The 12,793-nt window shown below is 40.1% G+C and overlaps 1 non-coding gene across 1 annotated transcript; it reads right to left on the reverse strand.

Annotated features, from left to right (window-relative positions):
- Nucleotides 1–6,814: 6,814 nt before the first annotated feature.
- Nucleotides 6,815–6,922, reverse strand: LOC112711743 (small nucleolar RNA R71). Its single transcript, XR_003157591.1, has one exon. It is a non-coding gene; the product is annotated as a small nucleolar RNA R71 (small nucleolar RNA).
- Between the last annotated feature and the right edge of the window lie 5,871 nt (nucleotides 6,923–12,793).

Raw genomic sequence — 12,793 nt, forward strand, 5'->3', positions numbered from 1 at the left:
CTCAAGAACTTATTGACATGGTTGCAAATAACCAGTTCATGTACACTTCTGAGAGGAATTCCGTGAATAATAGGACGCCTCAAAGGAAGGGAGTTCTTGAAATTGATGCTCTGAATGCCATATTGGCTCAGAACAAAATGTTGACTCATCAAGTCAACATGATTTCTCAAAGTCTGAATGGATGGCAAAATGCATCCAACAGTACTAAAGAGGCATCTTCTGAAAAAGAAGCTTATGATCCTGAGAACCCTGCAATAGCAGAGGTAAATTATATGGGTGAACCTTATGGAAACATCTATAATTCTTCATGGAGAAATCATCGAAATTTCTCATGGAAGGATCAACAAAAGTCTCAACAAGGCTTTAATAATGGTGGAAGAAATAGGCTCAGCAATATTAAGCCTTATCCATCATCTTCTCAGCAACAGACAGAGAATTATGAATAGAGTACCTCTAACTTAGCAAATTTAGTCTCTGATCTGTCTAAGGCCACTTTAAGTTTCATGAGTGAAACAAGGTCCTCCATCAAAAATCTAGAGGCACAAGTGGGCCAGCTGAGTAAGAAAGTTACTGAAACCCCTCCTAGTACTCTCCCAAGCAATACAGAAGAGAATCCAAAAAGAGAGTGCAAGGCCATTGATATAATCAACATGGCCAAACCTAGAGAGGAAGGAGAGGACGTGAATCCCAATGAGGAATACCTCATGGGACGTCTCTCAAGCAAGAAGGAGTTCCCTATTGAGGACCCAAGGGAATCTGAGGCTCATATAGAGACCATAGAGATTCCATTAAACCTCCTTCTGCCATTCATGAGCTCTGAAGACTATTTTTCCTCTGAAGAGGATGAAGATGTAACTGGAGAGCAAGTTGCTCAATATTTAGGAGCTATCATGAAGCTGAATGCCAAGTTATTTGGTAATGAGACTTGGGAAGGTGAACCTCCCTTGCTCATCAGTGAACTAGATACATGGGTTCAGTAAACTTTACCTCAAAAGAGACAAGATCCTGGCAAATTCATAATACCCTGCACCATAGGCTCCATGATCTTTGAAAAAGCTTTGTGTGACCTGGGGTCAGGCATAAATCTTATGCCACTCTCTGTAATGGAGAAGCTGGGGATCATTGAGGTACAGCCTGCCATATTTTCATTGCAAATGGCAGACAAGTCAGTAAGACAAGCTTATGGATTGGTAGAGGATGTGTTGGTAAAGGTTGAAGGCCTTTACATTCCTGCTGATTTCATAATCTTAGACACTACGAAGGAGGAGGATGAATGCATCATCCTTGGAAGACCTTTCCAAGCCACAGCAGAAGCTGTGATAGATGTTAACAAAGGAGAATTAGTCCTTCAATTGAATGGGGACTACCTTGTGTTTAAGGCACACGGCTATCCTTCTGTAACAAGGGAGAGTAAGCATGCAGAGCTTCTCTCAGTACAGAGTCAAACAGAGCCCCCACCGTCAAACTCAAAGTTTGGTGTTGGGAGGCCACAACCAAACTCTAAGTTTGGTGTTGAATCCCCACAACCAAACTCTAAGTTTGGTGTTGGGACTATACAACATTGACCTGATCACCTGTGTGGCTCCATGAGAGCCAATTGTCAAGCTATTGACATTAAAGAATCGCTTGTTGGGAGGCAACCCAATTTTTATTTATCTAATTTTATTTTATTTTCATTGTCCTTTTATGTTTTATTAGGTTCATGATCATGTGGAGTCACGAAAAAAAATATTAAAATTAAAAACAGAATCAAAAATAGCAGAAGAAAAATCACACCCTGGAGGAAGGACTTACTGGCGTTTAAACGCCAGTAAGGAGCATCTGGCTGGCGTTCAACGCCAGAACAGAGCATGGATCTGGCATTGAATGCCAGAAACAAGCAACATCTTGGCGTTCAAACGCCAAGAATGCACCCTGAGGAGAGCTAGCGCTGAACGCCAGAAACAAGCATGGAACTGGCGTTCAACGCCAGAAACATGCTGCATATGGGTGTTGAACGCCCAGAACATGCATCACTCTGGTGTTTAAATGCTAGAATTGCATGCAAAGGCATTTTACATGCCTAATTGGTGCAGGGATGTAAATCCTTGACAACTCAGGATCTGTGGACCCCACAAGATCATCTCAGGATCTGTGGACCCCACAGGATCCCCACCTACCATATTCTCTCCTCTTCTCAACATTCATCATCTCTTTCCAATAAACACTCTTCCCCAAAACTGTTCACCAATCCCCTCAATCTCTCTTCCTAATTACCCTCTTCACCACTCACATCCATCCACTCTTTCCCATAAACCCCACCTACCTTCAAAATTCAAAATTTCTTTCCCACCCAAACCCACCCTAAATGGCCGAACCTACTCCCTTTCCCCTCACTATATAAACCCCTCCATTCTCCTTAATTTTTCACATAACAAAACTCCCTCTCCTACACCTTGGCCGAATACACCTCCCACACTCTCCTCCATATTTTCTCTTCTTCTTCTTCTTTTCTTTCTTTTCTTGCTCGAGGGCGAGCAATATTTTAAGTTTGGTGTGGTAAAAGCATAAGCTTTTTATTTTTCCATTACCATTGATGGCACCTAAGGCCGGAGAAATCTCTAGAAAAGGTAAAGGGAAGACAAAAGCTTCCACCTCCGAGTCATGGGAGATGGAAAGATTCATCTCCAAAGCCCATCAAGACCACTTCTATGATGTTGTGGCCAAGAAGAAGGTGATCCCTGAGGTCCCTTTCAAGCTCAAGAAAAATGAGTTTCCGGAGATCCGACATGAGATTCAAAGAAGAAGTTGGGAAGTTCTGACCAACCCCATTCAACAAGTCAGAATCTTGATGGTTCAAGAGTTCTATGCCAATGCATGGATCACTAGAAACCATGATCAAAGTATGAACCCGAATCCAAAGAACTATCTTACAATGGTTCGGGGGAAATACTTAGATTTTAGTCCAGAAAATGTGAGGTTGGCATTCAACTTGCCCATGATGCAAGGAGATGCACACCCCTACACAAGAAGGGTCAACTTTGATCAAAGGTTGGACCAAGTCCTTAGGGACATATGTGTTGAAGGATCTCAATAGAAAAGAGACTCCAAAGGCAAGCCGGTTCAATTAAGAAGACTGGACCTCAAGCCTGTGGCTAGAGGATGGTTGGAGTTAATCCAACACTCCATCATCCCCACTAGCAACTGATCTAAAGTTACTATGGATTGCGCCATCATGATTCATAGCATCATGAATGGAGAGGAAGTAGAAGTTCATGAAATTATCTCCCTTGAATTCTACAAAATAGCCGATAAGCCCTCTACTTTGGCAAGGCTAGCTTTTCCTCATCTTATTTGCCATCTATGTTACTCAGCTGGACTCATCATAGAAGGAGACATCCCCATTGAAGAGGACATGCCCATCACTAAGAAAAGGATGGAGCAAACAAGAGAGCCCACTCATTGAACCCAAGAGACGCATGAGGAAGCCCATCACCAAGAAATCTCGGAGATGCGTCAAGGAATGCACTTTCCTCCCAACAACTACTGGGAACAACTCAACACTTCTCTTGAAGATTTGAGTTACAATATGGGTCAATTAAGGGTGGAACATCAAGAGCACTTCATCATTCTCCATGACATTAGAGAAGATCAAAGAACAATGAGGGAGGAGCAACAAAGGCAAGGAAGAGACATAGAAGAACTCAAGGACATCATTGGTTCTTCAAGAAGAAAGTGCCACCATCACTAAGGTGGACTCATTCCTTGTTCTTAATTTTTTCTGCTTTTCGGTTTCTTTATGTTAAATGTCTATCTATGTTTGCGTCTTCATTACATGATCATTAGTATTTAGTAACTATGTCTTAAGGCTATGAATAATTGCATGAATTCTTCACCTCTCTTAAATGAAAAATGTTTCTAATTCAAAAGAACAAGAAGTACATGAATTTCGAATTTATCCTTGAATTTAGTTTAATTATATTGATGTGGTGACAATACTTTTTGTTTTTTGAATGAATGATTGAACAGTGCATATTTTTTATCTTGTTGTTTATGAATGTTAAAATTGTTGGCTCTTGAAAGAATGATGAACAAAGAGAATGTTATTGACAATCTGAAAAATCATGAAATTGATTCTTGAAGCAAGAAAAAGCAGTGAAAAAGCAAAAGCTTGCGAAAAAATAGAAAGAAAAAGAAAAAGCAAGCAGAAAAAGCCAATAGCCATTAAAACCAAAATTCAAGGGTAAAAAGGATCCAAGGCTTTGAGTATCAATGGATAGGAGGGCCCAAGGAAATAAAATCCAGGCTTAAGCGGCTAAATCAAGTTGTCCCTAACCATGTGCTTGTGGCATGCAGGTCCAAGTGAAAAGCTTGAGACTGAGTGGTTAAAGTCGTGATCCAAAGCAAAAAGAGTGTGCTTAAGAGCTCTGGACACCTCTAAGTGGGGACTTTAGCAAAGCTGAGTCACAATCTGAAAAGGTTCACCCAGTTATGTGTCTGTGGCATTTATGTATCCGATGGTAATACTGGAAAACAAAGTGCTTAGGGCCACGGCCAAGACTCATAAAAGTAGCTGTGTTCAAGAATCAACAAACTTAACTAGGAGAATCAATAACACTATCTGAAATTCTAAGTTCCTATAGATACTAATCATTCTAAACTTCAAAGGAAAAAGTGAGATGCCAAAACTGTTCAGAGGCAAAAAGCTACAAGTCCCGCTCATCTAATTAGAATTAATATTCATTGATATTTTGGGATTTATAGTATATTCTCTTCTTTTTTTATCCTAATTTATTTTCAGTTGCTTGGGGACAATCAACAATTTAGGTTTGGTGTTGTGATGAGCGAATAATTTATACGCTTTTTGGCATTGTTATTAGGTAGTTTTTAGAAGGATCTAGCTACTTTTAGCGATGTTTTCATTAGTTTTTATGTAAAATTCACATTTCTGGACTTTACTATGAGTTTGTGTGTTTTTCTGTGATTTCAGGTATTTTCTGGCTGAAATTGAAGGACCTGAGCAAAACTCTGATAAGAAGGCTAACAAAGGACTGCTGATGTTGTTGGATTCTAACCTCTCTGCACTCGAAATAGATTTTATGGAGCTACAGAACTTCAAATGGTGCGCTATCAACAGCGTTGGAAAGTAGACATCCAGAGCTTTCCAGCAATATATAATAGTCTATACTTTATTCGAGATTAGATGACGTAAACTGGCGTTCAACGCCAGTTCCATGCTGCATTCTGAAGTCAAACACCAGAAACATGTCACGAACCAGAGTTGAATGCCAAAAACACGTTACAACTTGGCGTTCAACTCCAAGATAAGCCTCAGCTCGTGTAAAGATCAAGCTCAGCCCAAGCACACACCAAGTGGGCCCCAAAAGTGGATTTCTGCATCAATTACTTACTTCTGTAAACCTTAGTAGCTAGTTTAGTATAAATAGGACATTTTACCATTGTATTCAGTGTCTTTTGACCACGTTACATCTTTGGTCTCAGATTTATTTTATCATTCATCTTAGGAGACTATTGCTCATATTTTGGGGGCTGGCTATTCGGCCATGCCTGAACCTTCATCACTTATGTATTTTCAACGCTGGAGTTTCTACACACCATAGATTAAGGGTGTGGAGCTCTGCTGTACCTCAAGTTTCAATGCAAATACTACTATTTTCTATTCAATTCCGCTTGTTCTTATTCTAAGATATTCGTTGCACTTAAAAATGATGAATGGGATGATCCGTGACACTCATCATCATTCTCACCTATGAACACGTGACTGACAACCACTTCCGTTCTACCTTAGACCGGGTGCATATCTCTTGGATTCCTTAATTAGAATCTTCGTGGTATAAGCTAGAATTGATGACGGCATCCATGGGAATCCAGAAAGTCTAACCTTGTCTGTGGTATTCCGAGTAGGATTCCGGGATTGAATGACTGTGACGAGCTTCAAACTCGCGATTGTTGGGCGTGATGACAAACACAAAAGAATCAAGGGATTCTATTCCAACATGATCGAGAACCGACATATGATTAGCCGTGCTGTGACAGAGCATTTGGACCATTTTCACTGAGAGGATGGGATGTAGCCATTGACAACGGTGATGCCCTACATACAACTTGCCATGGAAAGGAGTAAGAAGGATTGGATGAAAGCAGTAGGAAAGCAGAAATTCAGAAGGAATACAACACCTCCATGCACTTATCTGAAATTCCTACCATTGAATTACATAAGTAACTCTATCTTTATTTTTGGTTTTATTTATTTACTATTCGAAAACTCCATAACATTTATTATTCGCCTAACTGAGATTTACAAGATGACCATAGCTTGCTTCATACCAACAATCTCCGTGGGATCGACCCTTACTCACGTAAGGTATTACTTGGACGATCCAGTGCACTTGCTGGTTAGTTGTGCGGAGTTGTGACTAAGTGTGATTCACGTTTGAGAGCGTTACCACTTCTTTAGAGCCATTGTTGATGATCACAATTTCGTGCACCAGGGAGAAGCATCTATATTCCTGCCATTGGAGCAAACAACTTTGAGCTTAAGCCTCAATTAATTTCTCTGATGCAACAAAATTGTAAGTTTCATGGACTTTCATTGGAAGATCCTCATCAGTTCTTGGCTGAATTTTTGCAAATCTGTGACACTGTTAAGACCAATGGAGTTGATCCCAAGGTCTACAGACTTATGCTTTTTGCTTTTACTGTAAGAGACAGAGCTAGTATATGGTTGAACTCACAACCTAGAGACAGCCTGAACTCTTGGAAAAAGCTGGTCAATGCCTTCTTAGCTAAATTCTTTCCACCTTAAATGATGAGTAAGCTTAGAGTGGAAGTTCAAATCTTCAAACAGAAAGAAGGTGAATCCCTCTATGAAGCTTGGAAAAGATACAAGCAATTGATCAGAAGGTGTCCTTCTGACATGCTTTCAGAATGGAGCATCATAGGTATCTTCTATGATGGTCTGTCTGAGTTATCCAAGATGTCATTGAACCATTCTACAGGCGGATCTATTCATCTGAAGAAAATTCCTGCAGAAACCCAGGAACTCATTGAAATGGTTGCAAATAACCAGTTCATGTACACTTTTGAAAGAAATCCTGTGAACAATGGGACAACTCAGAAGAAAGGAGTTCTTGAGATTGATACTTTGAATGCCATATTGGCTCAGAACAAATTATTGACTCAGAAAGTCAATATAATTTCTCAGAATCTGACTGGATTGCAAGCTGCATCCAGCAGTAATAAAGAAGCATCTTCTGAAGAAGAAGCTTATGATCTTGAGAACCCTGCAATGGAAAAGGTGAATTATATGGGAGAACCTTATAGAAACACCTATAATCCTTCATGGAAAAATCATCCAAATCTCTCATAGAAGGATCAATAGAAGCCTCAACAAGGCTTCAACAACAATAATGGAGAAAGAAATAGGTTTAACAATAGCAAGACTTTTCCATCATCTTCTCAGCAACTGACAGAGAACTCTGAGCAGAGTCGTTCTGGCTTAGCAACCATAGTCTCTGATCTATCTAAGACCACACTAAGTTTCATAAATGAAACAAGATCCTCCATTAGAAATTTGGAGGCACAAGTGGATCAGCTGAGTAAAAAGGTTACTGAAACTCCTCCTAGTACTCTTCCAAGCAATACAGAAGAAAATCCCAAGAGAGAGTGCAAGGCCATAACCATGACCAACATGGCCAAACCTGGAGAGAGTGAGGAGGACGTGATTCCCAGTAAGAAAAACCTCATGGGATGTCCTCTGAACGAAAAGGAGTTTCCCTTTGAGGAACCAAGGGAATCTGAGGCTCATACAGAGACCATAGAGATTCTATTGAACCTACTTCTGCCATTCACGAGCTCTGATGAGTATTCTTCCTCTGAAGAGGATGAAGATATTACTGAAGAGCAAGCTGCTAAGTACCTCGGAGCAATCATGAAGCTGAATGCCGAGTTATTTGGTAATGATACTTGGGAGGATGAAACCCTCTTGCCCACAAATGAACTGAACAACTTGATTAGGCAAACATTACCTCAGAAGAAACCGGATCTCGAAAAATTCTTAATACCATGTACCATAGGCACCATGACCTTTGAGAAGGCTCTGTGTGACCTGGGGTTAGGCATAAACCTCATGCCACTCTCTGTAATAGAGAAACTGGGAATCTTTGAGGTACAAGCTATAAGAATCTCACTAGAGATGGCAGACAAATCCATGAAACAGGCTTATGGACTTGTAGATGATGTTTTAGTGAAGGTTGAGGGCCTTTACATCCCTGCTGACTTCATAATCCTGGACACTAGGAAGAATAAGGATGAATCCATCATCCTTGGCCGACCCTTCCTAGCCATAGCAAAAGCTGTGATTGATGTTGATAGAGGAGAGTTGGTCCTTCAAGTGAATAAGGACTACCTTATGTTTAAGGCTCAAGGATCTCCTTCTGTACACATGGAGAAGAAGTATGAAAAGCTTCTCTCAATACAGAGTCAAACAGAGCCCCTACATTCAAACTCTAAGTTTGGTGTTGAGAGGCCATCATCATGCTCTGAGCACCTGTGGAGCTCTGTAAGAGCTTCCTGTCAAGCTATTAATATTAAAGAAGTGCTTATTGGGAGGCAACCCAATTTTATTTTATTTATCTATGTTATTTTATGTTTTCTTTAGGATGATGATCATGTGGAGTCACAAAAACAAAAGCAAAAATCAAAAACAGCATTAAAAATAGCACACCCTGGAGGATGAGCTTACTGGCATTTAAACGCAGTAAGGGTAGTAGAATGGGCATTTAATGCCAGAAAAGGGCACCAGACTGGCGTTTAACGCCAGAAAAGGGCACCAAGCTAGCGTTAAATGCCAGAAAGGGAAGAAAAGCTGGCGTTAAACGCCAGAAATGGGCAGCAACCTGGCGTTTAACGCCAGGATTGGCACTCAAAGGGGCGTTTACACGCCAAAACGGTGCAGGAATGAGAAATTCTTGACACCTCAAGATCTGTGGACCCACAGGATCCCCACCTATCTTAACTCACTCTCTCTCTTCTTCACACCTTCCCATAACACCCTTCCCCATATACCCCTCACCAATCACCTCCATCCACTCTTCCCCAACAACCCCACCCACCTCACCATTCAAATTCAAATCTTTTCCCTCCCAAACCCAACCCCTAATACACGAATCCTACCCTCTCTTTCCAATCCTATATAAACCCCTCATCCATCCTTCAAATTCACACATCACAAACACTTCTTCTCCCTCTTGGCCGAACCACTCACAACTCTCCATCTCCTCCATTTCTTCTTCTTCTTCATCCTTCTTTCTTCTTTTACTAGTAGACGAGCAAACCTTTTAAGTTTGGTGTGGAAAAAGCATTGCTTTTTGTGTTTCCATAACCATTTATGGCACCTAAGGTTGGAAAAACCTTTAGAAAGAGGAAAAGGAAGGCAAAAGCTTCCACCTCCGAGTCATGGAAGATGGAGAGATTCATCTCAAAGGTCCATCAAGACCACTTCTATGAAGTTGTGGCCAAGAAGAAGGTGATCCCTGAGGTCCCTTTCATGCTCAAAAGGAATGAGTATCCAGAGATCCGACATGAGATTCGAAAAAGAGGTTGGAAAGTTCTCACCAACCCCATTTAACAATGCGGAATCTTAATAGTTCAAGAGTTCTATGCTAATGCATGGATCACCAAAAACCATGATCAAAGTGTGAACCTGAACCCAAAGAATTGGCTTAAAATGGTTCGGGGAAAATACTTAAATTTCAGTCCGGAAAATGTAAGGTTGGTATTCAACTTGCCAATGATGTAAGGAGATGCACGCCCCTACACTAGAAGGGTCAACTGTGATCAAAGGTTGGACCAAGTCCTTATGGATATATGTGTGGAAGGAGCTCAGTGGAAAAGAGACTCCAAAGGCAAGCCGGTTCAATTGAGAAGCCATGACCTTAAACCCGTGGCTTGAGGATGGTTGGAATTCATCCAACGCTCCATCATTCCTACTAGCAACCGATCCGAAGTGACAGTAGATTGGGCTATCATGATCCATAGCATCATGATTGGAGAGAAAGTAGAAGTTCATGAGGTCATATCTCTATAACTCTACAAAGTGGCTAACAAAACATCCACCTTGGCAAGGTTAGCCTTTGCTCATCTCATCTGTCACCTATGAAATTTAGCTGGAGTTGTCATAGGAGAAGATATCCTCATTGAAGAGGACAAGCCCATCACTAAAAAGAAGATTGAGCAAATAAGAAAGCCCTCATCAAGAAATCCCTGAAATGCTTCAAGGGATGCATTTTCCTCCACACAACTATTGAGAGCAACTCAACACCTCTTTGGGAGATTTGAGTTCCAATATGGAGCAACTAAGGATGGAGAACCAAGAGCACTCCATTATTCTCCATGAAATTAGAGAGGATTAAATAGCCATGAGGAAAGAGCAACAAAGGCAAGGAAGAGACATAGAGGAGCTCAAGCGTTCCATTGGATCTTCAAGAGGAAGAACTAGCCGCCATCACTAAGGTGGACCCGTTCTTTGATTTCTTTATTCTTATCTTTCTATTTTTTGATTTTTATGCTTTATGTGTTATCTATGTTTGTGTCTTTATTACATGATCATTAGTGTCTAGTATCTATGTCTTAAGGCTATGAATGTCCTATGAACCCTTCACCTTTCTTAAATAAAAAATGTGCCTAATTACAAAAGAACAAGAAGTACTTGAATTTCAAAATTTATCTTGAAATTAGTTTGATTATCATTGATGTGGTGGCAATACCTTTTGTTTTCTGAATGAATGCTTGAACAGTGCATAATTTTGATAGTGAAGTTTATGAATGTTAAAATTGTTGGCTCTTGAAAGAATGATGAAAAAAGAGAAATGTTATTGATAATCTGAAAAATCATAAAATTGATTCTTGAAGCAAGAAAAAATAGTGAATAACAAAGCTTGAAAAAAAATCATAAAAAATGGCGAAAAAGAAAAAGAAAGAAAAAGAAAAAGCAAGCAGAAAAAGGCAATAGCCCTTTAAACCAAAAGGCAAGGGTAAAAAGGATCCAAGGCTTTGAGCATTAATGGATAAGAGGGCCCAAAGGAATAAAATCCTGGCCTAAGTGACTAAATCAAGTTGTCCCTAACCATATACTTGTGTCATGAAGGTCCAAGTCAAAAGCTTGAGACTGAGTGGTTAAAGTCATGATCCAAAGTAGAAAGAGTGTGCTTAAGAACTCTGGACACCTCTAACTGGGGACTTTAGCAAAGTTGAGTCACAATCTGAAAAGGTTCACCCAGTTATGTGTCTGTGGCATTTATGTATCCGGTGGTAATATTGGAAAACAAAGTGCTTAGGGTCACAGCCAAGACTCATAAAGTAGCTGTGTTCAAGATTCAACATACTGAACTAGGAGAATCAATAACACTTTCTTAATTCTGAATTTCTAGAGATGCCAATCATTCTGAACTTCAAAGGATAAAGTGAGATGCCAAAACTGTTCAGAAGCAAAAAGCTACTAGTCCCGCTCATCTAATTGGAGCTAAGCTTCATTGATATTTTGGAATTCCTTGTATATTCTCTTCTTTTTATTCTATTTTGTCTTCAGTTACTTGGGGACAAGCAACAATTTAATTTTGGTGTTGTGATGAGCGGATAATTTATACGCTTTTTGGCATTGTTTTTAGATAGTTTTTAGTATGATTTAGTTAGTTTTTAGTATATAATTATTAGTTTTTATGAAAAAATCACATTTCTGGACTTTACTATGAGTTTGTGTGTTTTTCTATGCTTTCAGGTATTTTCTGGCTGAAATTGAGGGACTTGAGCAAAAATCTGATTCAGAGGCTGAAAAAGGATTGCAGATGTTGTTGGATTCTGACCTCCCTGCACTTGAAATGAATTTCCTGGAGCTATAGAAGCCCAATTGGCGCGCTCTCAATTGCGTTAGAAAGTAGACATCTTGGACGTTCCAGAAATATATAATAGTCTATACTTTTCTCGAGTTTTGATAATACAAACTGGCATTTTAACGCCAACTTTCTACTCTTTTCTGGCGTTAAATGCCAGAACTGGCATAAAAGCTGGAGTTAAATGCCCAAACTGGCACCAGAGCTGGCGTTTAACTCCAAGAAAAGCCTATGCACGTGAAAGCTTCAATGCTCAGCCCAAGCACACACCAAGTGGGCCTCTGAAGTGGATTTCTGCATCATCTACTTATCTCTGTAAACCCTAGGTTACTAGTTATTATAAATAGGACTTTTTACTATTATATTTTCATAGGGAGATCTTGAGATCATTTTTGAGACTATCTTTGTATCAATGTTGATCTCTTGATCACGCTTAGGGGGCTGCCCATTCGGCCATGCCTGGACCTTTATCACTTATGTATTTTCAACGGTGGAGTTTCTACACCTCATAAATTAAGGTGTGGAGCTTTGCTGTTCCTCATGAATTAATGAAATTCCTACTGTTTTCTATTCAATTCAAGCTTATTCTTGTTCTAAATATTCATTCGCACTTCAACATGATGAATGTGATGATCAAGTGACACTCATCACCATTCTCACTTATGAACGCGTGCCTGACAACTACTTCCGTTCTACCTGAAAACAAGCTTGAATATATATCTCTTGGCCTCCTAGTCCACGACGCATGGTTGCCTCTCCTAACAACAGAGCCTTCCATTCCGTAAGATCAGAGTCTTCATGGTATAAGCTAGAATCAATTGGCAGTATTCTTGAGATCCGAAAAGTCTAAACCTTGTCTGTGGTATTTGGAGTAGGATCTGGGATGGGATGACTGTGACAAGCTT

Source organism: Arachis hypogaea, chromosome 1, assembly GCF_003086295.3.
Source record: "Arachis hypogaea cultivar Tifrunner chromosome 1, arahy.Tifrunner.gnm2.J5K5, whole genome shotgun sequence".
NCBI classification, from domain to species: domain Eukaryota; kingdom Viridiplantae; phylum Streptophyta; class Magnoliopsida; order Fabales; family Fabaceae; genus Arachis; species Arachis hypogaea.